The 23,954-nt window shown below is 35.5% G+C and overlaps 1 protein-coding gene across 7 annotated transcripts in view; it reads right to left on the bottom strand.

Moving 5' to 3' along the window:
- METTL15 (methyltransferase 15, mitochondrial 12S rRNA N4-cytidine) overlaps positions 1–23,954 on the bottom strand; it is a 366,840-nt gene that overhangs the window by 323,015 nt on the left and 19,871 nt on the right. The gene's annotated exons all lie outside the window — the stretch shown is intronic.

Raw genomic sequence — 23,954 nt, 5'->3', positions numbered from 1 at the left:
CTCTTCCTATCCAAGGCAATAGATATTGGTTTGTTTCTGTGTTTGCTGATGGAAGAAGTACTAACGAGAAGATGACATTCAAATTTCTTTGCTCCCACAATCTCTCTCACACAAATTCACATCAATGCCACGACCCAGAGAGAAGTAATAAGAAAGAAGAGGGAAACAGGTAATAAATAACAGTGAAGAGAAAAGAATCAGTAACAGTAAAATATGGACCAAGCTGAAGAAAGATCAGTACTATACTAGTACATTTTAATAACCAAATTGAAAAATGAAAATATTTCCAGGCAAAGTACTTTTGTCGACCTTTTGACATGAAGGAGCACTGTAGGAGATTGGAGGGTGTGGAAAGAATAGGGATTAAGCCTTTCAATTAAGGTTGATTCAATTAAGGTTTGATTTAGCCTTTCAAACCTAACCTGGCAAGAAGTTACCTGCCCAAGAGATGTATCCTAAGCAATGGAAAGGCCTATTGTATATTTGAAATTTGAAGAGGCTACATTGGCCCTAGTCATATAAGAAGTGTGAAAGTATCAGATATTAACCAACATCTTTTTCTAAATTCCCCGGTTGTCTCAGTGAGTAGTTTCCACTTGTGGGGATGTTTTGTTGCCTCAGAATTTTATTTATTGACTCATTTGAGAAATGCAAATGTACTTTAAGCTTTGTCGTGTTATCATGCTTTTTTGTATAGGTCCCTTTTCTAGTTAACATAATATTTCTGTTGGAAGTGTTAGGTAATTAGAATAGGGAAAAGGAGTCCAAAATGGCGGTGGCTAAAAGATCTGGAAGGGAAAGCCCGCGAAAATAGAACAAAGGAAGGTCCGAGGACCTGAGTGAGAACCTCAGGTAAAACAAACAACGCTCCTGCCTAAGTCCAATTTGTATAGGACAGGCCCAGGGGGAACAAAAAACATATAAAAAGAGGAGCCAAAGCCCTCTTCTCTCTCTCTCCCCCGTGACTCTCTCTCTCTCTCTCCCGCGACTCTTTCTCTGTCTCTCTCTCTCTCCCGCCCGATGGGGAGCTCTTCTCTTCGCGTCTTTGGATCGATGTGCCCTCACGCCTCAAAGATGGATTTTCCTGTTATCATCTAAATAAATAGAGCTCTAACACTGAGCTGTAACACTGATTTATTTAAGAGCTATAACACGGTCTGTCCTCCAAGAGCTGTGACCCGCCGAGGGAGCTTCAATGTCCGTCACTCCAAATTTTTGTTGTGAAGAGACAAAGAACCGAGGAGCATACACTCAAGTGACAAAGCCAAGAAGATGTGCTGGTAATAAAGCATCAAGTTACTTGAAATAAATTCAAGGTTTTGGGCTAAATAAATAGCAGCATAGAAAAAATGAAACATATTCCCTGCCCCAAAGCAATCGCACTTAACAGTGTCTTAGCCTGGTAGTCAAATTGCTTAACAATCTGGCACCAGTCTACACTTCTAATGTCATTCCCCATATCCTTCAAAGCAGCATTATACTTTTTGGGTCCTCTTTATAAGTGCAGTAAATTATGCATTAATGGTTTTTTCATCCCTGAGATCATAGTATGCTTAAAAACATAGAATATGAACTCCATGATAGCCACTACAGTTCTAAAAACATAATACAAACTCAAGAACACCTGTTGACTGGAGTGATGACAAGTACCACAGGTATAAGAGAGGAAGAAACTGAAAAAGGTAACAATAAAATCAGGTATACTGAAAGTCTTGCTGACTGAAGAAACAGGGTCGTCTTATTTGTCAACATAAAGACCGATAAGGAGAAGCTACTTTAGCTTAGGTATAAAAAGCCAAAGACTAAAAAAAAAAAAAAAAAAAAAAAAGCCAAAGACTTTGGCAGGCTCCTTTTTACAGAAGTGCTAATATGGCTCCAACTATCACATGTTAAATAATCTTGGCAGAACACAGTATTGGTAAGTAAACTGACTCCAGATTTAGAGAGAGGGCAAAGGGAAGTGGGGAGAGAAAAGGAGGGGAGTCAAGAAGTAAAGAGATAAACAAGAAATACACCAGGGAATGGAGATTTACTCCTTCTCAGTGAGTTCTTGAGAATGAAAAATGTCATACCTTTGAAGAGATCAGCATAAGATATGGTAATAAGGCTCCCATAACCTACAGAACTTTAGATGTCATAAAATGCTAGAAAATGGAGTTTTTTCCTTTGCAATTTATACTTTACCTATAATTCTCTAGCTGCTTAGAATCCCTAATAAAACTCTAAACACCCAGTTAATAATATTTAAATATCACAGTTTTGCTAGCAAAAGATGAAAAGCTATATACCAAGACATGACTCAAGGGAAAAAATAAAGACAAGGAATTAGTAAAGTGGTGTCACCAAGTCATCAGCCAAAAATAAAAATGAGGTTGGGTAAGAAGACTAAAAAAAAAAATCCTTCAGGTGAGGTGAGGGAAGAATGAAATAGACGAGGGAAATTAAGAGTACAAACGTCCAGTTATAAAATAAATGAGTCACAAGGATGAAACATACAGAACAGAAAATACACTCAATAATAATACCATTGTACGGTGATAGATGGTAACTAGACTTATCAGGATGATCATTTTTGTAATGTATAAAAATATCAAATCACTATATTGTGTAACAGTAAACTAACACAGTGTCATAGGTCCATGATACATCCAAAAACAAACTTGAGAAAAAAGAGATTACATTTGCAGTTATAGTGGGTATGGGGGAGTTGGTAATTGGATGAAGGCAGTGCAACTGTACAAACTTTCAGTTACAAATTGAGTAAGTACTAGGGACACAATGTAGAACATGATTAGTATAATTAACATTGATATGTGTTATTTAAAAAATCTTAGAGTAAATCCTGACTTCTCATCACAAGGAAAAATACTTTTTTAATTTGTATCTATACGAGATGATGGATGTTAACTAAAATTGTGGTAAATATTTCATGATGTAAGTCAAATCATTATGCTGTACATCTTAAACTTATACAATGCTGTATGTCAATTGTATCTCACTAAAACTGGAAGAAAAAGAGAAAAGTCTGTTGACCCTCAGAAAGGTGAGACTAACTGGAGATATCCTTAGGCAAAAGAGTGTACAATTTAGCATCTCCCAACATTACATATGCAGAGCATTAGGTTCTCCAAGCATATTAACAAGTTGTTGAAAAACAGGTAAGAAAGAGGTGGGGTGGGGGGAACCCTTTGGTTAAATAAGTTTGTACAATGGGCTACACAAAGTTCAAAACATTTTGCTTTTTTCCCCCCTAGGATTCTTACATACTAGTGTATAATAAGAATCTCCAACAGAAGGGCGGATTTTCCTATGTTTCTAAAACTTAACCATAGAATTTTTTAAAGCCCATCTCATTAGAACAGACTTAGAGTAAAATGAATGAAAAACCAAAAGGTCAAATGGTTGCTGTTGTTCTTAAAAGTTTCTAAGGAGTGAACAAACAAAGACCATTGACTACAGTACAACAAATCTAAGATCATATTGATTATAAGATGCAATATTAATATATACTATGGAAAAAAAATGCTGCCAATAAATTATGACATGACATCAATCGTAAAATATATCTCAATTTCACATAACTTCAAAAGTAATATTTAAATGCTCATGCACAGTTGTTCAGCCATGTCCAACTCTGCAATGTCACAGACTGTGGCCCACCAGGTTCTTTCTGCCTATGGAAATTTTCAGGCAAGAATACTGGGGTGGGTTGACATTTCCTCGTCCATGGAACCTTCCCCATTAAGGAATCGAAACTGCATCTCCTGCACTGGCAGGTGAATTCTTTACCACGCTGCCAAATATTTAAGAGCAATGATGAAAAGACTGTAATCCATTTACTGTCATGTGCTGTGCTTAGTCGCTCAGTCGTGTCTGACTTTTTGCGACCCCGTGGACTGTAACCTGCCAGGTTCCTCCGTCCATGGGAAATCTCCAGGCAAGAATACTGGAGTGGGTTGCCATTTCCTCTTCCAATTTACTGTCATATATATCGTCTATTGTATATTTAGATCAAATACTTTCTTAAATTTCCTTTCCAAATTTGGCACAAGACAGCACTCTAATGTGTTGCCATAAATTGCCTAATGTATTTATTACACAGATTTGTTGAAGACTTTCAATAAGTTACTAGCTGGGCTTCAAGTTCCACTTCAAGTTCCACATTTGATTATGGACAAATAACTCCCATCTTCCAGGGTTGCTGACAGGATTTAATGAAATAATGTATGTAAAGTGCCAGAATTAGTAAGCACTTAATATGTGAGTTCCCTTCTCTTTCTTCTTCTTTTGTTTTCCCTCTCAGTAATTAACCTTAGCACTTTATCATCTTGCCAGAACACATATGATCACTTCAGCCAAAATACCTTCCTGGTCTTGATTTCCTGTTTAATCTTCTGTAAACATGAAGAACACCTAATCAATCCCCACTTGCAGAATCCTTTATACAAATAAAAGTACTTTCAAACAAATATGATCACAGTGAAAAAACAGACTATTTCAAAATCATATCATTTTTAATAAGTTTATTAAGGTCAATTAATGCGATGTAAAGAAAACTAACTAATTAATGCAATGTAAAGGAAGCCATTTAATTTGTTTTTCTTAAATGAAACACATAATGTTTCATCAGACAGCAGGCTTTTATTTAACAAATCAATATACGATTATTATATGAACTAGTTTCTGTGGAGCATAAAAGACTTCTCTCATGGACTGATAAATCAGTAAGCTAAAAACAGAAGGGACTGAATTAAAAAAATTTTAAGGGAAAAAAGCATCAAGCAAGGGAGAAATTAAAGACACATGAAACAGGGTTAATAAAAGGGATTTAAAAAAATCCACATAGTAACTACAGGTCTATTCAACAGACCAAAAAAAAAATAAAGATCATAAAGCAAAACAAAAACTAAATATCAAAGAACAATTAAGCAACTTGCCAAAAAACAAAATACTTTGGTGGGATGTCAATCAGTAACACTGAGCTGACAACTGTGCCTTAATTAATTTTGAAACTGTTTCCAATTAGTTACTATAGAACACTAGAGGCTTCATGCTGCCTATGACTCAGTACACTGACTCATCCACCAAAACTTTTCTTACAGAAGAAATATCCAAGCACCCGCCAGGATGCAAGATCAAAAGGAAAGAAGGTTCACCAACCTTCTTAGTTAAAGGCCTGTGATAAATTTAGATGACCGGAAGGATATGGAACAACTTTCCAGAAAGGTTTAATAGTCAAAAATAACTTGAAAAGTTTGATTTGTTAACAAAACAATGAAAACAGATTCTTTAAAATTGCTATTGCAAATATCTCTATAAAGAATGCTAGTTGTTTTTTAAACTATATAGAGGACATAAAATAATATAACCAATATTTATTAAAGTGTTTTAATTAAATTCATCGATTCATCATATATAAAAATCCCATGTTTCCTACCTTCTTAAAACAGCAATGGAAACAAAATTTAGACATGAACAAGAGCCTAAAATCACCATATATATTTAACCCATTGAAGATGTCTTATTTTTTTCTCAGATTTAGTTTATCCTTAGTGTGATCCAAGATTACTGACCTTTCTAGAATTAATATAAATGTCTTAAATGGTTCTTCAAAAAACTACAAAATACAATATAAAAAAAAAAAGAATGCAAGTAACTACCTTTCTTTCCTTTTATTATAAAATTTATCTCTACCTAACTCAAACATTTTATTAAATCACAGTTGCAATAAAGGTAACTATTTCTGAAATAGTTTAGAAATATTTGGGGGCTGGGAGAGAGAAAAAAGAGCAATGAAAGACTACTACTCCCTTCAGGAAAAACAAAGACGACCCTTTATTCAGAAACTGGAACCTAGGAGAGAGGCTGCTTAGCAGGACTCAACCAGTCCTAATATTCTGGAGAGCCTAGGGGATCCATGGAGAGAAGTCAAGTTAATAGCAAGTTAGCTCCTAAACAAATTGTCAATAAGAGATCCATTATGCTGTAAAAATCCATATGTAATTTTTAATGCCTTATGATTAAAAAAAATTAAAATGACTCACAAAGACAAGTTAGTTCAGAAAGTAAAAAAGCAAGGAAATGGAGAGAGAAAACGTTTGAAGATGACAATGAAGACAGAAGAAATAAAAAGGTAAAATTAAAATCAATAGTAAGGCTTACTCAAAACATATAAAACGTTTATGTTAGTTGATAAAGGCAGACCACAAAATTTATGAGTTTCCTAGAAGCCACTGAAAAGAGAGAAACATATGCAGTTGCATCATTTGTCATATCCACAAAAATTTAAACACATACACAAACACATACACACAAACCATAGTCATTCAAAATGTTTCCTTACTACTGTACCTTGAAAAAAAAAATTCCAATCAGTCTTCATAAAGAAATCACAGAAAACTACCTTCTCTTACCTTCTCTTCCAGCCTTACAGTGAATATAACAATGAGCTTAAAAGTTGTGTTACTTTTAATATTCCTCAACATAAGCAATGGAATAACACAGTGAGGCATGATTCAGTTAAACCAATTCTAAGAATGTGAAAACTATATGGTCCGAGTACACTGCAGTTCTTCATAAATTTTATTTCCCCCAAACTTTTTATAGGTATTAGGTGGCTGAGAGTTCAAAGTCATAATCTAAGACAAGAACCTGGAGTCTAGCTATTTTATGTTGTTTGCAAAAGAGCAAGTCTATATATTTTGACAGTAAGCTAAACGGGAAAAGAAATGTGGCTGATGTACACACAGGAAGCCAAATGAATCTAATGAGAACATCTGCTTGAATTAAACAAGTGCTTAATGAGTTTCATTACATAAAAGATAAGGTAGTACTTAGTGGGGATACAATGTTGAACTTGTCTACCATCCTCCTATAGCAGAGTTTAGAGTGCTGGGGACCACATGCAATTAAATAACTAATTACAGCAGTGATAAAGACAATAATAAAATTGAGTGACTGCTGGAGAAGCACCTAACCTGGAAATGAAATGTTTAAAAAGGCCTTCCAAAGAAACTACTATCTAAGCTGAGACCTGAGACCTAAGGCAGCAGTTAGCTCAGGGCTCCCGGACAGAAGTTAACAGAAATCCCAATCAGTCCTCCTCTAGGTTCAGTTTCCTTACCCCAACCATTAAATGATGGAGCTACTTAAGGATCGGGACACTTTCATCCACTCAAAGATCGAGGCAAAAACAATCAAATAAGCCCATGACTTCAACTTTTACTTACACGGTGATAACTAGGTGACCTGACAAACTCAGTAATGTGTAGCTGTTTTCAGATGCTCTCTGACTTTGTTCTTCCTAAATCATCAAAAGAACGTCTGGCTTTGTGCTCCCAGTTTCTTCCCCTAAACTACACTATACACTTTGTGCTCTGTCATCAAAACAGGAAAACACAGTTACATTAAATAATGAAGAGCAAAGAAGATGAAGGAGGAATCAGAATAAAAGTTAGCTAGGATGGGAGTAGAGGAGTAGCTTCTTCAAGAGTTTTGAAAAAAGAGATGGTAGAGCCATTGCATTTGTTGAAGACAGAAGATGAGAAAAGGAACAAGAACAATATTAGAAAGTATTACTGAGAATTAAGAGTTCCAGTCAGAGTTTTGAGAAATGCATAAAAAACTTGCATTATTTTGAAATAATTGTTGTTTTAATGAATCATGTTCTTTTGACCACAATACCCCTCAAAGACTGCACCACATGATTTATGACTTTATATGAAATAAATCTGACAAGTTCTTATCTCATGCTCAGATTTCTCTGAGCTCCCGAACAATTTATCCAACTAGTTCTCAAAACTCCATGTTAGCTATGTGAAAAGCATGTAAGAAATGTCCAAAACAAAACAGAAATTTTCCTTAAAAAAATCTGAGTCTTCATGTAGCCAATGACAAGGTCATATACCTCCCTTAACAGCTTCATCACGCTTCACCTCTCATGTCTAACTCTTCATCACCACATTCTGTTTATTTTTAATACAAAACCTCTCAAATCTGCCTACTTTGCTCCATCTAAACTGCCACCACTCTATCAAAATCTCTTTAAATAAATTCAATTACTTTCTAACTGGTCTCCTTTCATCCACCTTTACACAACCTATTCCCAGCCTAAGACCTCTTATCTATGCTCCACAAAATGTTCTTACAAAATACATATCTAATCTAGTTTACCCACATCTCCTGCTGAAAACTTTTCAATGGATTCCCACTGTTTTTCAAATAAATATCAAAATCCTTAATATAGTCTCAGGCCTACCATTTTCTGACGAAGACTTCATCTCTTTCCATCTCTTCTCTGATGTCTACTTTTAGCCAATCAGTTGGTCTTCAGGTTTTTCAGAAGTGCCCTGTTTTCTCGACAATAGATTTCACATGCTATCTCTGGCAGGAATGTTCTTTCCTATTCTTTAGATCTAAGCTCATAAGCCTTTCCCAAATGCCCATACTAAATCAGATGTCTATTTGCCACTCTCGCAAAGGTACATGCCTTTCTCTAACGGCAATTATCACAGATGAAACTGTTCTTATTTGTGTATATTATATCTCTGTGCTCTGTTACAAATTACCCTAAATTAAAAGGTTTAAACAGTAAACATTTATTATTTCACCATTTCTACGGGTCAGGAATATAGAATCATCTGGCCTGGGGTTCCTCACAGGATGCAGTAACAGGGTCAGCCAAGGTTGCATTCCTCTGAAGCCTTGTTCAAGCTAGAAGATCTGCTTTCAAGAAAACTCACTCACCTCATGCTGGTTGTTAGGAGACCTCAGTTCCATTCCATGTAGGCCTCTCCATGGGTTGCTTAAGCATCCTAATGGCATGGTAACTGGGCTCTCAAAGCAAGTAATCCAAGATATAGCACACTTTCTTTTCTGACCTAGCCTTTGAAATGAAAAGCACCATAATTTCTTAACATCTTATTAGTTAAACTGGTCAACCCAATTCATTATGGAAAGGAACTGTGAAATATTATGAATACCAAGGAGTAAAAATCAATGGAAGCCATCTTGTGGACACTGGCTATGAGAGTATGTTAACTGATCTGTTTTTAAATCTTCTAATAGATTAAACTCCAAGACCTAAACTGAAGTGACTATAGTTGGCCTGAAATTACCTTAAATCTTATGCTTAATCTGAGTCACAGCTCCCATCCTGAAGGCACCCTATTTCCTGCCTTGTTCCAAAAACATCCTCTTGAAAGCATTCTACACCTGCTTCTCTCCCTTCAACTATTTCTAGCCCTACTACTTCAAGAGACATTTTTTCAGTCAGTTTTTCTAAATATTCCAAGAAAGGAAAACTTACAAAATTTCATATCCTGAGATTTACCTTTTATCTTTTTCTAAATCAGATTACTCTTAAGTAATATTCCCAGATAGGATTTTGTTATGACATATTTTAACAAAGATCATATATTAAAACTTTTTATTTTGTAGGATTTAGAAGCTGCATTTAATTTCCTTATGCAACATTATTCCAATATGTTTATGGACTTTCAAATCTAAGATGAAAATTGAAAATTAAAAAATACAATTTTCCTTTAATCATATCAAATTTTTGTTGATTTTTGGAATACTTACTAATTCATTAGAGGCTTCCCTGGTAGCTTAGTGGTAAAGAATCTTCCTGCCAGTGCAAGAGATGAGGGTTCAATCCTTGGGTTGGAAAGATCCTGTAGAGAAGGAAATGGTATCCCACTCCAGTATTCTTGTGTGGGAAATCCCATGGACAGAGGAGCCTGGTGGGCTACAACTCATGGAGTCACAAAAGAGTCAGACATGACCTAGCGACCAAACAACAAATAATTCAATACTTCATTCAAACAAAACATACTAAAATTATAGTAGAATGCAATTGGGAAGTTTTTTTTTTTTAATTTGATTTTCAGAAAACTTTTTAGGAACTTGTAAAACAAATGAGCAAACAAGCAAACAACACTATATTGTGTGTCAAAGAAAGAAATAATTCTCATCTAATGTACCACATGACACACCAAAGTAAATTTTAAAAGACAGATGACTGAACAACTCACTTTACGGCAAATAAAAACTCATTTACAGTCTATGAAAATTTCATAGGAATCTCCCTTCACAAGATGAACTTAAAAGCAGCTGAAATTAATTTTTTAATTGATTTAATGGTTCATTTTTGAGATTATTAAGGGCCCATTGTAAAATGAGAAAAAGAGATGGAAACACATAAACTAAGTAATATAGTAAGGTTAAGGGACAAGAACAAATTGGATTTTATGAAACATCTAACTTCTCTCACATAAAAATTATATACTGGATTGACCAAAAAGTTCATTCAGTTTTTTCCATACCATCACACAGAAAAAACTCAAATGAACTATTTGGCCAACCCAACATAGCTTCCTGTAAAAGAATGTAACTTAATAAAGAGAGGCTATCCATTCATATGCACGCTCAGTCACCCAGTCGTGTCTGACTCTTCTCGGACCTATAGACTGTAGCACACCAGGCTCCTCTATCATTGGATCTTCTAGGCAAGAATACTGGAGTGGTTGCCATTTCCTCCTCCAGAGAAACTTCCTGATCCAGAGATTGAACCCATGTCTCCTGGGTCTTCTGCAAAGCCTGCATTGGTAGGTGAATTCTTTACCACAGAGCCACTTGGGAAGCACCCATGCATATATTCATGGTTATAATTACACGGCACCATTTAAGTCAGGTATGTGACCACTGTAGTATTCCATTTCAAGAGCATGAGGAAGGGCAAGAAAGAGAATAAGAAAACTTGAAAAGTAGCAGTATAAATCAGAACTATAATTTATAGAATATTTACTATGTATCAGATAAACTTCACACATATGTTTATACTTAAACATTTATTAACACAATATTTTAATGAGGTAGGAACTATAATTATCCCCATTGTTAGATGAAAATTGAGGCACAGATAGTGTAATTTGCTTGTGGTCATGCAAGTAATCAGCAGAAGAGTTTCAGAGCCCATGCTCTAAACCACTGCACCACATTGCCTCACTTCTCAACACCTATTCTAAATTTTCAATAACCTCATTGAACCCCCACTTCAATAATATCTATAAACAACTCTCTGATTTACAGATATTGTTTTTGACATCACCTGAAAATAAAGGCACTCAGACTAGATTCATCTCAATTTTTCTGATCCATTACCAATAAATTTATCTTCAATCACACCTGTCCTCACTTCAAGTCTCTCTTCCACTCAAGGCCAATCTTGTACTGTGCTACTGAACCAAGACTCTCCTCCAGCTTTTATATGACATCCCTTCTCCTGTCATCTTCAAACTTTCATTCTGGCCTTCTCTATCCTCACAGAAATAAGAAGGATAACTAACTGCCCACCTACCTACCTACGCTCCTAACCACCCACAGACATACATGCACATACATACATACATACATACAGCCCTCCCTCTATCTTCCTTTCTTGCCTGGGAAATCCCATGGACAGAGGAGCCTGGTGGGCTACAGTCCAAAGGGTCGAAAAGAGTTGGATACGACTGAGCAAGTAAGTACATCTTCCTTTATTCATCCAAATCTTTTCCTATCAACTTATACTTGCTCTTTCTGTTCCTTCCATACAAGAATCTGATTTCCAATAAATCCTTACTCCTTGAAACTGCTTTTCCACAGATAATCACTTAACTGTCAACTTAAAACAATATTTTTTCTGAAATTTGGGTGCATTTGCCCTTGTTGATGGCTATGTCTTAAAACTTTTATTTCCTTAGCTTATATGCAACCAGTCTCCTGGATCCCTGCATAGTTCTTTAACCACTCCTTCTCTGTCCTTCCTTAGGTCAACTTCTTCTACCTAATTTCTAATGCAGTAGTTTCCCCTGCATTTCCCTCTGTGGTGCACAATATTTTTTAACATGCCAAAAAAAAAAAAAAAAAACAAGGGACTTCATTCTCTTTTTGGCTTCAATACTGCCTTGCTGATGATGCCTTAAATAAAAATTTTTAATCAGGTCTTCTTCTTGCTTCAGACTATTCAGTCAATCAAGTGTCTTTTCAACAGGAAAACTTAGATGTCATTTAGGCATTTCAAACACACAAGCCCAATATTTAATTCATCAATTTCCCCCAAACCTAACCCTCCTTCTTTATTCTCCAATCATGGAGCAACATCACTCTCCGTCTCATTAGTCACACAAAAAAGAGTACGACGGTAAGTATTTTCCCCTTCATCCCATCCACTGCTACAACTGCTGACTTTTCAACTCCTTTCTTCAACACACTGATTATCTCTGTTTTGTTCAGTTATTTGTTATCTTTTATCTAATATAAAACATCAGTCTCCTTGCCTACAAATTCTCCCAACATATAGCCATTGAGTAGTCTATAAAAAAATGGAAATTTAGCCAGATCACTCCGTATCTTAAAACTCTTCAAAGATTGCCCATTGCCACAAGAAAAGATACCACACATCTTAATCTAACTAGCCTAATGATATTTTCTGCAAGGAAAATTACTTAAATAAAATTGTTGAGCTCTCACTTGATTACAAAGTGAAGAAAAGGGGGCACACACACACATACATTCACATGTCTCTAAAATAAGTAGCATACAGTCCAATTGTAACTGCTGAAAACTAACATTAGTCAGAGAACTTATCATGTAGTCCCTCCTAGAATATTTTCATTTTATAAAGACTCTCGATGACACTTATTGGTAGTAAGACCTTAAGATATAGAGACTGGTGGCAAGATTGATTCCTGGAGAACAGAATCATTCACTCAGTTCTGGCAGGAAAGAGAAGAAAGTAGCACACCCAATCTTGGCAATTTGAGAATGCTAGTTCAACTAAGGAACTACTCACAAAGATGCAGACAGAGTTTAGGGAATAGAGAATGGGGAAGAGTGCACAGTTTCAGAAGATCTCACAACAACCAGAGACATTACCATTCCTAAGCCTGAAGTGCAAGAGGAGTAATGATTAGTTATATACAGAGGGCCCCATGACAGGAGATCTGACTTTAGGGAGACAAAAGCAGCCAACTCAAGGCAACGCAAGGGAGTACAGTGAATTCACTTTCCACTCACCTTCTGATCTCCAGCTGGTATCTTAACTGGTATAATCCAATCAGAAGCCAAAGGGAAGGGGAACAAATGATACAGTTGGTAAAGGTCAGCCTCCCAGGACACATACAGGGTGGAGAAGAATAGAGAGTGATTCTAGAAATGTAATCAGAAGATATCTAGCCTTTATAAAGTCAACTCTGATAACTGCAAATAATGTTACATTTGTAAGAGACCTTACAGAGGATATAGCTCCAAAATCTTCATTTTCCATAGTAGGAATCAAAAAGAAAAAAAGGAAGAAACAAAAAGAAAAAGAAAAGAAAAAAAGCAAAATAAAAACCAGTTAAAAGAAAGTAAAGGAAAAAGGAAAAAAAATTAAATTAAAAAAAAAAGGTAAATAAACACAGTAGGAATTGAGGCTTAAATAATCAAGTGACATTTTCAAGGTTACATCATTACTAGGGGTAACACATGAACTGGATGCCAAGGCAGGTGATAATCTCCATTTTGGTAACCTCTTGTTACCTCTTGTTACAGTGCTGGGCACATAAAAAACATTCAAAGCATACTTACTGGATTGAATTTTATAAATTCCTTTTAGAGCATACAAAAGAGCCAAAACCAATTTGATATGACTTGAAGATTTCCCCCTTAGTCATTATGTTAGAAATTTAAAAAATACAAAAACAAATATCAAAGTATATAAGTGTGTCTTTCTTCTGCAATCTAACAAAGTCAACATATAAAATGTTATGAAAATTGGAGGAAAACCTAAACAATTTGAAGTGTTCAAAATAACCACATGCACCTATTCATAGATGTGTTGACCAAAAGTCTACTGACCTGCTATGTAAATAAACATCTAAAAGATCGCTCATTTCTGAGTCAGTAGAATAAAGTAGCATAACAAAGACAAAAACCATCAAAGGCTAATTGATGTAGTGTAGACAATTTAATGCTTTTGTACTCTCTTAAAACATCATTAGTACTACCTTAAGTTACAGTCTAAAAGATTCTATTGATAGTCAATACATACATACATCATTTAAGTTAATTAGATAATAAAGCATTACCTATAAAGTCTGAATAATCAGAAAACTCATTTCAAAGAATTTAGTTTTCTCACTCACACCTTTATTGGAAATCACATATCCCCAAATTTATTAAATACTTTCTGCTCACATTTGATTTTTATGCAAGACACTGGAAAATAAAACTACAGAGATTCATATAAAACATCCTGACCAAAAAAAAAAATTAGCTTCTATCTCCAGCACTGACATTATTTGAGGGAAAAATTATACAATGTCCAATTTTTAAGAATCATCAAATGTTCATATAGCAAGTATACACATTTTTGTTAATTTTCAGCAACTGACAATACATTTACAAAAACCATATGCCTTGAATGCCTCTCTTAAACACCATACAAACTTTACTTTTGTATTATGTAGATTTAAGCTAAACTATTCTTATTTAAAATTTATTATAGACTATGAGTGTGGTACATAGTACCTAACAGCAACATCCATTCATATAGAATTAATCTGGAGATTATACTATTATTCCTGGTTAATTGTTTTTCTGCTGTTAATTTTTTTTAACCCTATCTATTTAATACTATCAATACCATAAATATGAAGAAAAAGTTTCTGCCTTGGTTAAAATAGTTGTCACAAGAAAATACCTGCAGAGCATTCAATGGAAATTCACATGCAAGAAAATCCTTCCCTCTTCTCTATTAGGTATAAACAAATAATTCATCAAGTAGATCAAGAAAGATAAAATTAAGAAATCACATTCATAACTCAAGTGGGTATTCTCTGTCACTTAATTTACACCAAACATAGTCTGGTTTCTGAAAGGTAATAAGCCAACTAATAGGTTGAATATTAGCCCAAGGCACTGAAGCTATCAACCCATGGAAAGATATACAGCAAAATTTAAATAATTGACCACAGATGGGTAATCTCCAAGCTGGCACACTTTGAACTGTCTGAGTAATCTCTTTAGTATCTTCTTTGTAAACAAATCTGTCAGGATTAGTAGTAAAATATTAGTTTGATTAGTTGAATCTATGTGGTAATGTTCATTTTATATAAAACAACAATGAAAAGCTTTGAAATAAATTAAAGTCATTTTACAACACTTAGGTTTCTAGTAGAATTACAATAATGCATACATTGTGGACTACCAAGCAGGTGTTTTAGAGTAGCCGATAAAATAATGCTAATTAAAGCAAAGGAAGAGTTAATCTTAAATATGAGTAAGAAAACAGTCTAGGTTTGGAAGGCATAAAAAAATCACTTTTAGCTTTTATTTAACCTATTCAAAAAGTAAGAAAACAACCCTTTCCTTAAGTCCTAGGCCAGAGGACCCAAAGTAATGAAGCAAATTAGACATACCAGCCATTCATATTCCAACTTAAGTTTACATATTTACCAACTTCTCTTATCCATCTCTTCTTTTTCCATTTTCCAAATTCTTTTAAAACTTTGATATTCAATGTAAGCTTTATTCAAGGTTTCCTTCTTTTTGCCTTGACAATACCTATTATCAAGGGTTTAGACATCATCTGTGTGGTACATTCAATCTCCATGTCTAGTTTCGATCTCTAGTCTCTCATTTCTGTTTGTAGACATTTCAAGTGAAAGTCCTCTCTTCAAACATAATAACCCATCTTTCCATCTCTATTCCGAATCAACTCTAGAGATTCCTTGCCAAACCTCAGGGCGCTAAGAGAGGAGGACAATATTAAGGCTACTCGAGTTTAAAAGGAAAATTCTATGTCATTAGCATGTCTTACAAATTCCTTCATGTTCTAAACATGTGCTTTCCTGAGCAAATATTGCTTTCTCATGACTTTCTGACTTTGCTCAAATAGTTCTCTCTCCCTAGAATTCCCTTCTCCTTACTCACTTAGGAAATTACTTGTTATTTCAGAAGATATAGAAAATCCTTCATTCATCTCCTCTGTGAAAAACAGGTAGTAGTTTCCCTCACTATCACCCCAAAGCAATACATATACATATATAAATATCCATATATATGTATGATTCTGCATACGTGTATAAAGGAATGTGTCATTCCAGAGAGCTCCTCTACTGCAGGCTGTCTTTCTTGTATCCCTAGTACCTAGTATGTATATAACATGAAAATAGTGTTTAATTTATGTCAGCTTCATTGTGTACATTTTACCTCCTAAATCTTTCTCTCAAATTTGTCCATGCATCTCCAAATCTATAACTATCACCACTCACTTTATCTTTTGTCCAAACAAATGTCTCATGATTAGTCTGTACCAATCCATTCCAAATATTGTAGACAGAATAATCTTTTTCAAAAGCCAAACTCAATCATCTCTGACCTTCACTTTCCTCTCTAGCCTCATGTTTCACCATCTACCACTTTGCATCTTCAGCTCATTGAGTGGATGATTTACAATCCTTCATTCTTGCCATACTCCCAACTTCTCTCTGGAGTGAATTCTACATCTATTTATAATAAAAACTCTCGACACAGGGGGTTTAGAGGGAACATACCTCAACATACTACAGGCCACACATGACAAGCCAAAAGGTAAGATAGTACTCAATGATGAAGAGCTGAAAGCATTTCCTCTAAGATCAAGAAGAAGACAAGGATGCCCACTCTCACCACTTTTATTCAACAAGGTATTAGAACTCTGAGCAACAGCAATCAGACAAGAAAAAAGAAATAAAAGAAATTCGCACTGATAAGGAAGTAGAACTTCTTCTGCAAATGACTTGATACTACACGTAAAAAATCCTAAAGAAGCCACTAAAGAATTATCAGAACTCATCAATGAATACAGTAAACTATGGGATACAAACTGACATACAAAAATCTGTTGTCTTTCTATACGATGAACTATCAGAAAGAGAAATTAAGAAAACAATCTAACCTACAATCACACACACACACAAAAATAATGACTAAAATATCTAGGAACAAACCTAACTAATTAGGTAAAAAAACTGTACTCAGAAAACTATAATACACTGATGAAATAAACTGAAAATGACACAAAGAGATATAAAGATACACCATGAACATGAATTGGAAGAACTAATGTTGTTAAAATGACCATCTTACCAGCCTCCTGAGAAATCTGTATGTAGGTCAAGAAGTAACAGTTGGCACCAGACATGGAACAATGGACTGGTTCCAACTTGGGAAAGGAGTACATCAAGGCTGTATATTGTCACCCTGCTTATTTAACTTATGTGCAGAGTACATCATGCAAAATGCTAAACTGGATGAAGCACAAGCTGGGATCAAGATTGCCAGGAGAAATATCAATAACATCAGATACGCAGAAGACACCACACTTATGGCAGAAAGCGAAGAAGAGCTGAAGAGCCTCTTGATAAAAGTGAAAGAAGAGAGTGAAAAAGTTGGCTTAAAACGCAACATTCAAAAAAATAAGATCATGGTATCTAGTCCCATCACTTCACAGAAAATAGATGGGGAAACAATAGAAACAGTGTCAGACTTCATTTTTGGGGGCTCCAAGATCACTGCAGATGGTGACTGCAGCCATGAAATGAAAAGACCCTTGCTCCGTGGAAGAAAAGTTATGACCAACCTAGACAGCATATTAAAAAGCAGACACATTACTTTGCCAACAAAGGTCCATCTAGTCAAAGCTATGGTTTTTCCAGTAGTCATGTTTGGATGTAAGAGTTGGACTATAAAGAAAGCTGAGCACCAAAGAACTGATGCTTCTGAACTGTGATGTTGGAGGACTCTTGACAGTCCCTTGGATGGCAAAGAGATCAAACCAGTCAGTCCTAAAGGAAATCAACCCTGAATGTTCACTGGAAGGACTGATGTTGAAGCTAAAGCCCCAATACTTTCACTACCTGATATGAACTCATGAAAAAGACCCTGATGCTGGGAAAGACTGAAGGCAGGAGAAGAGGATGCAGTGGTTGGATGGCATCACCGACTTGACGAACATGAGTTTGAGCAAGCTCAGGGAGTTGGTGATGGACAGGGAAGCCTGGCATGCTGCAGTCCATGGGGCCACAAAGAGTTGGTCACAACTGAGTGACTGAACTAAACTGGGCTGAAAATGACCATATTGCCTAAGGCAATCTACAGTTTCAATGCAATCTATATCAAAATACCAAAGGCACTTTTCACAGAACAATTACAAAGAATTCTAAAATTTGTATGGAAACACAAAAGACTCCAAATAGCCAAAACAATCTTAAGAAAGAACAAAACTAGTGGTACCATGTTCCCTGATTTTGTAACAGAGCAGGACCCTTATGGGCTTTCCTGGGACAGACCCCTACACCCAGGTCCTCTGGCTCTGCTCCTCTCTTAAGTACCTAATAACATAAATTAGTGCAGCCACTATGGAAAACAGTAGATAGACTCCTCAAAAAATTAAAAATTCACAAGATCAAACAATTTCATGCCTAGGATACAAAAACACCAACTGGAAAATATACACATCACTTAGCAGCATTATTTACAATAGCCAAGATATAGAAGCAACCTAAGTGCCTATAAATGGATAAAGAAAATGTGGTGTATATATACAATGGAATCATACTCAGTCATAAAAAAATGAAACCTTCCCACTTGTTACAACATGAATTGATGTAGAGGTTATTATTCTAAATGAAGGAAGCATGAGAAAAACAAATATTGTATGATTTCACTTAAACGTGGAGCCTAAAAAACAAATGAATAAACATAATCAAAACAGACTCATAGATACAGAGAACAGGCGGCTGCCAGAGAGGAAGGGGCTCAAGAAAGGAGAGAAATAGGTGACAGAGATTAAGAGGTATAAAATTCCAGCTGCAAAATAAGTGAGTCATAGGGATGAAAAGCAACATGGGGATATAGTCAATAATAATGTAGTATCTTTATACAGTAACAGATGGTAACTAGATTTATTGTGGTAATGATTTGAAATGTATAGAAATATTGAATCACTGTGTTACATAACAGGAACTAACAAAGTGCTGTGGCTCAATTATACCTCAAAAACAAGCAAACAAACAAACTCATTGAAAAAGAGATCACTGTGGTTAACAGAGGTAGAAGGTGGGCGAGGAGGAACTCGAAGAAATCAAAAAGAATGAACTTAAAGTTATAAGATAAGTACTAGGGATAAAATGCAAAATATGATAAATATAATTAATATAATTGTTGTATGTTATATTTGAGTGCTGTTAAGAGAGTAAATCCTAAGAGCTCTCATCATAGTAAAAAAAAAATTTTTTTATATTTCTTCAGTTTTGTAATTATATGAGATAATAGATAATGACTAAACTTACTGTGGTAATCATTTCATGATGTAGGTGAGTCACATCATTACAATGCACACAAATTTATAGTGCTATATGTCAATTGTATCTCAATAAAACTTGAAGGGAAAAATAGTATAGTATTTTCACATAACCTAAGCCCATCCTCTCATATACTTTTAAATCATCCCTTGATTACTTATAATATCTAATATAATGTACACCTATGTAAATAGTTGCAAATAGAATGCAAACATTCTGTGTGCCTGTGAGCTGCAAATTCAAGCTTTGCTTTTAGGAACTTTCTGGAATTTTTTTTTTTCATGAATATTTTGATCTGCAGTTAGTTGAGTCTGTGGATGTGTAACTGTAGATAAGGAGGGCTAGCTGTATTCTTTCTCACAGCTCCAGAAATTTCACATTCACCTTGATGATATTCAATAAATGCCTGCCTCCTCCACTAAACTGTAAGCTCCTTGGAGGCTAAAATTATGTCCAATTTTGTTCCATATGTATCCCCAGGATGAAGAGCACTGCATCTGTCACACAGTAGAAGCTCAATGAATATTTATGGAAAATATGAGGAAATGGTCTCATTTTGCACAGAAACTTAGACCTAACAGTTCACTGTCTTTTCTGTCACTTCCCCAAGGCCTTCTTTGTTTCACCCAATCACTTGCCATGTCCACCTTCTTAATGTTTCTCTTACTAGTACTTTTCACTCTTCCTTGTAATAATTATTTCAACAAACATTTATAGGACACCTTATATGTGCCAGACACTGTCTTCAGCATTGAGGAGGCAGTTGCAAAGAAACAGGCAAAAATTCAAGTTTGTGGAACTTAAACTCCAGGATGCCATAGAAGGAGGGCATAACAGACAGTTAGGAATCAAATTGAAAATGAAAAAACATGGTAAGTACTAGAGAGAAAGAAAAAAAGCAAGCAAAGGGGATATCAAACATTGTGAGATGGTAGTTGAAATTTTAAATAAGGTGGCCAAGGATGATATCTCTAAAACAGTGTTACTCAAATAAAGACCAGAAGTGAGGGAGCCAGTCATGTTAGCTCTATTGGAAAATTTAGTGTAGATGACCTTGCTATAAATCAGTATACTAAGAAATGAACACCAGCAAAAAAGAATAAAAAGGCACCCAGAAACACACACCCATGTAGGGACTTAGGGATGGAAGAAATTAAGGCGCTTAGAAAACCACTGTTACGTAGAAGAGAATAAGAATGGATATTCAAAATTACAACCTTAAGCCAATTAGGAAGAGTTTGACTTAAATGCCCAGACATTAAGGTAGGTAAGGTTACATTTTGGAAAGACTTTTTACCCGAAACCAATATAAAACAAAAGAAATGAACGCCAGTTATACAACTTAAAGCAGTAACTGGAATATGCAATCATCCCAGCTAAAAATCAAACACAAGGGTTAAAAATGTTTTTATTGTTTTTGCATCTAACTAGTTAATTCTTGATCTTTCATTATCATAGAAGTAGAAAGTATCAGAGACTGCAATACTGTGGTTAACATCCTAAACTGACCTAATGAGCTAGAGAGGAATGCTGTATTTCATCTTATTTAAAAAGCAAATTAATACCTTACTTTTTATATCATAATGCAAATGAATATCTGACTTTTTATATCATTAATTTCCCTTTATGGATATAATTATATATTATTAACTAAATAACTTTAGAAAAATCTGGGCAGTTTCTATTACGAAAATGATGTTACAAAAATAGTAAACCAAGAAAAATAAAATATTTTTCTTTCATAATTATCTACATTCTCCTTTTTTAAATAGCTCACTTTGTATTTAAGTTCTAAGTAGTTCTTAGCAAGAAAAGTTGGCTTCATGTTCATTCATTAGTTTGCTGTTTTGATCATTTTAAATTAAACCAAAATCACGACTTTCTATTCAAAAATGTTGGTTTCACACGTATTTACTCAAAGAAGAAATCACCTTGGTAGAAATATTCTGGAATGGTGGAAAAGACAGTCTTCAAGAGACTATTTTGAAGATCATTTCTAAAATAGGAAGGGCACATGACTGACTTTGCTTTACTTCATGATTTCTGCTATAAAGGAAGAGTAAAATCAAAACCATAGTGAAGAAACATAAGGTAGCAAGGGACAAGAAAAAGAAGGAAAAACGTAGAGAAGATGGAAAATCATGAAGTCCGTTTCCCTTTTTAGCATTAACACTATTTCCTAAAAACATTCTCCTACAGTTTCCTGCCCCTGATAGCATGCTTTCTCTCCAGCTCTATTTCTAAGACTTAGTCTATTGGTGGTTCTAGTCAATTTATCCTGTACCTTTATTTGAGCAATTTCTCCCCATCTCCTATCATTACAAATAGATTTCCTACCCAGAGCGAAAGATCAATCTGGGAACAAACTCTGAAAAAACCAGTGACCTGACCATTGAGACAGACCAGAACTCCTCGGCAGAGTGTTGTGATAACAAAAGAAGCATGTTGTTGTTCAGTTGCTCAGTTGTATCCAACTCTCTGCAACCCCATGGAGTATTTTCATATAACCTATGCCCATCCTCTCATATGCTTTAAATCATCCCTTGACTACTCAGAATATCTGATACAATGTACATACTATGTCAGTTCAGTTCAGTTGCTCAGTCCTGTCCGACTCTTTGCGACCCCATGAATCGAAGCACGCCAGGCCTCCCTGTCCATCACTAACTCCCAGAGTCCACCCAAACCCATGTCCATCGAGTCAGTGATACCATCCAACTATTCACCTCTGTCGTCCCCTTCTGCTCCCGCCTTCAATCTTTCCCAGCATCAGGGTCTTTTCAAATGAGTCAGCTCTTCGCATCAGGTGGTCAAAGTATTGGAGTTTCAGCTTCAGCATCAGTCCTTCCAATGAACACCCAGGACTGATCTCCTTTAGGATGGACTGGTTGGATCTTCTTGCAGTCCAAGGGACTCTCAAGAGTCTTCTCCAGCACCACAGTTCAACAGCATCAATTCTTCAGTGTTCAGCTTTCTTTATAGTCCAACTCTCACATCCATACATGACCAATGGAAAAACCACAGCCTTGACTAGACAGACCTTTGCTGGCAAAGTAATGTCTCTGCTTTTTAATATGCTGTCTAGGTTGGTCATAACTTTCCTTCCAAGGAGTAAGCGTCTTTAATTTTATGGCTGCAGTCACCATCTGCAGTGACTCTGAAGCCCAGAAAAATTACATACCATGTAAATAGTTGTAAACTGAACATAAGTGTTTTATGTGCATGCAAGGTTTCCCTGCCCTACAAAATCTCCTGGAGTTTACTCAAACTCACGTCCATCGAGTCAGTGATGCCATCCAACCATCTCATCCTGTCTTCCCACCTGCTTCTTCCTGCCTTCAATCTTTCCCAGCATCAGAGTCTGTTCTAATGAGTCAGTTCTTTGCATCAGGTGGCCAAAGTGATATCTCTGCTTTTTAAAACGTTGTCCAGGTTTGTCATAGCTTTTCTTCCAAGGAGCAAGTATCTTTTAATTTCAAGCCTACAGACACCATTTGCAGTGATTTTGGAGTCCAAGAAAAAGTCTGTCACTGTTTCCATTGTTTCTGCATCTATTTGCCATGAAGTGATGGGACCAGATGCCATGATTTTAATGTTTTTTGAAAGTTGAGTTTTAAGCCAGCTTTTTCACTTTCCCTTTTCACTTTCATCAAGAGGCTCTTTAGTTCCTCTGCACTTTATGCCAATAGAGTGATGTCATCTGCATATCTGAGGTTATTGATATTTCTCCAGGCAATCTTGATTCCAGCTTGAGCTTCATCCAGTCCAGCATTTTGCATGATGTACTCTGCACAGAAGTTAAATAAGCAGGGTGACAATATACTGTCTTGACATACTCCTTTCCCAACTTTAAACCAGTCCATTATTCCATGTGTGGTTCTAACTGTTGCTTCTTGATCTGCATGCAGGTTTCTCAGGAAGCAGTTAAAGTAGTCTGGTATTCCCATCTCTTTAAGAATTTTCCAGTTTGTTGTGTTCCACACAAAGGCTTTAGTGTAGTCAATGAAGCGGAAGTAGATGTTTTTCTGGAATTAACATACTTCAAATGACTGAGCACTGATGTAGTCCCTCATGTGCCAAGGAAGCTAGTGATCTATGCTCTAGGGATGTTAGACCAAAATACCTGACCTATAAGTTTAGAGGCCTAATACTGAAGCTTTTGTAGGCTGACCACTAGGTACTAAGAACTAATACTAATGGTGGGGGAAAAAAAAAAACATAAACCACATAATCTGATTGGTAACTAGGGGCATTCAAGTCCAACTAATATCATTTATTACTACATGATTCCAATATAACAGAAGGATTGGACATATTTCCTCTTTTTTTTTTTTCTGCAGTTAATGTGTAACTTTGTACAAAATGCTACTGAGATCAACACTAATGGAAAGCACAGACAACAATATATAAAAGTGCTTCACAAACATTAAAATCTTCTACAACTTCATGTTGTTGCTACTAATAATATTTTTCCCAGCATACACTGGCCTCATGTGAAAAATCCTCCATCTTTATAAATATATTGTATATCCAGAGTTAATTTCTTTTGCTGTTCAAAAAGAAAAAAAAAAAAAAAGACTATAT

The sequence above is a fragment of the Dama dama genome, chromosome 1, assembly GCF_033118175.1.
Source record: "Dama dama isolate Ldn47 chromosome 1, ASM3311817v1, whole genome shotgun sequence".
Taxonomy (NCBI): domain Eukaryota; kingdom Metazoa; phylum Chordata; class Mammalia; order Artiodactyla; family Cervidae; genus Dama; species Dama dama.
Note: the sequence above shows the minus strand (reverse complement) of the source record. Positions and strands in the feature narration are given on the sequence as shown.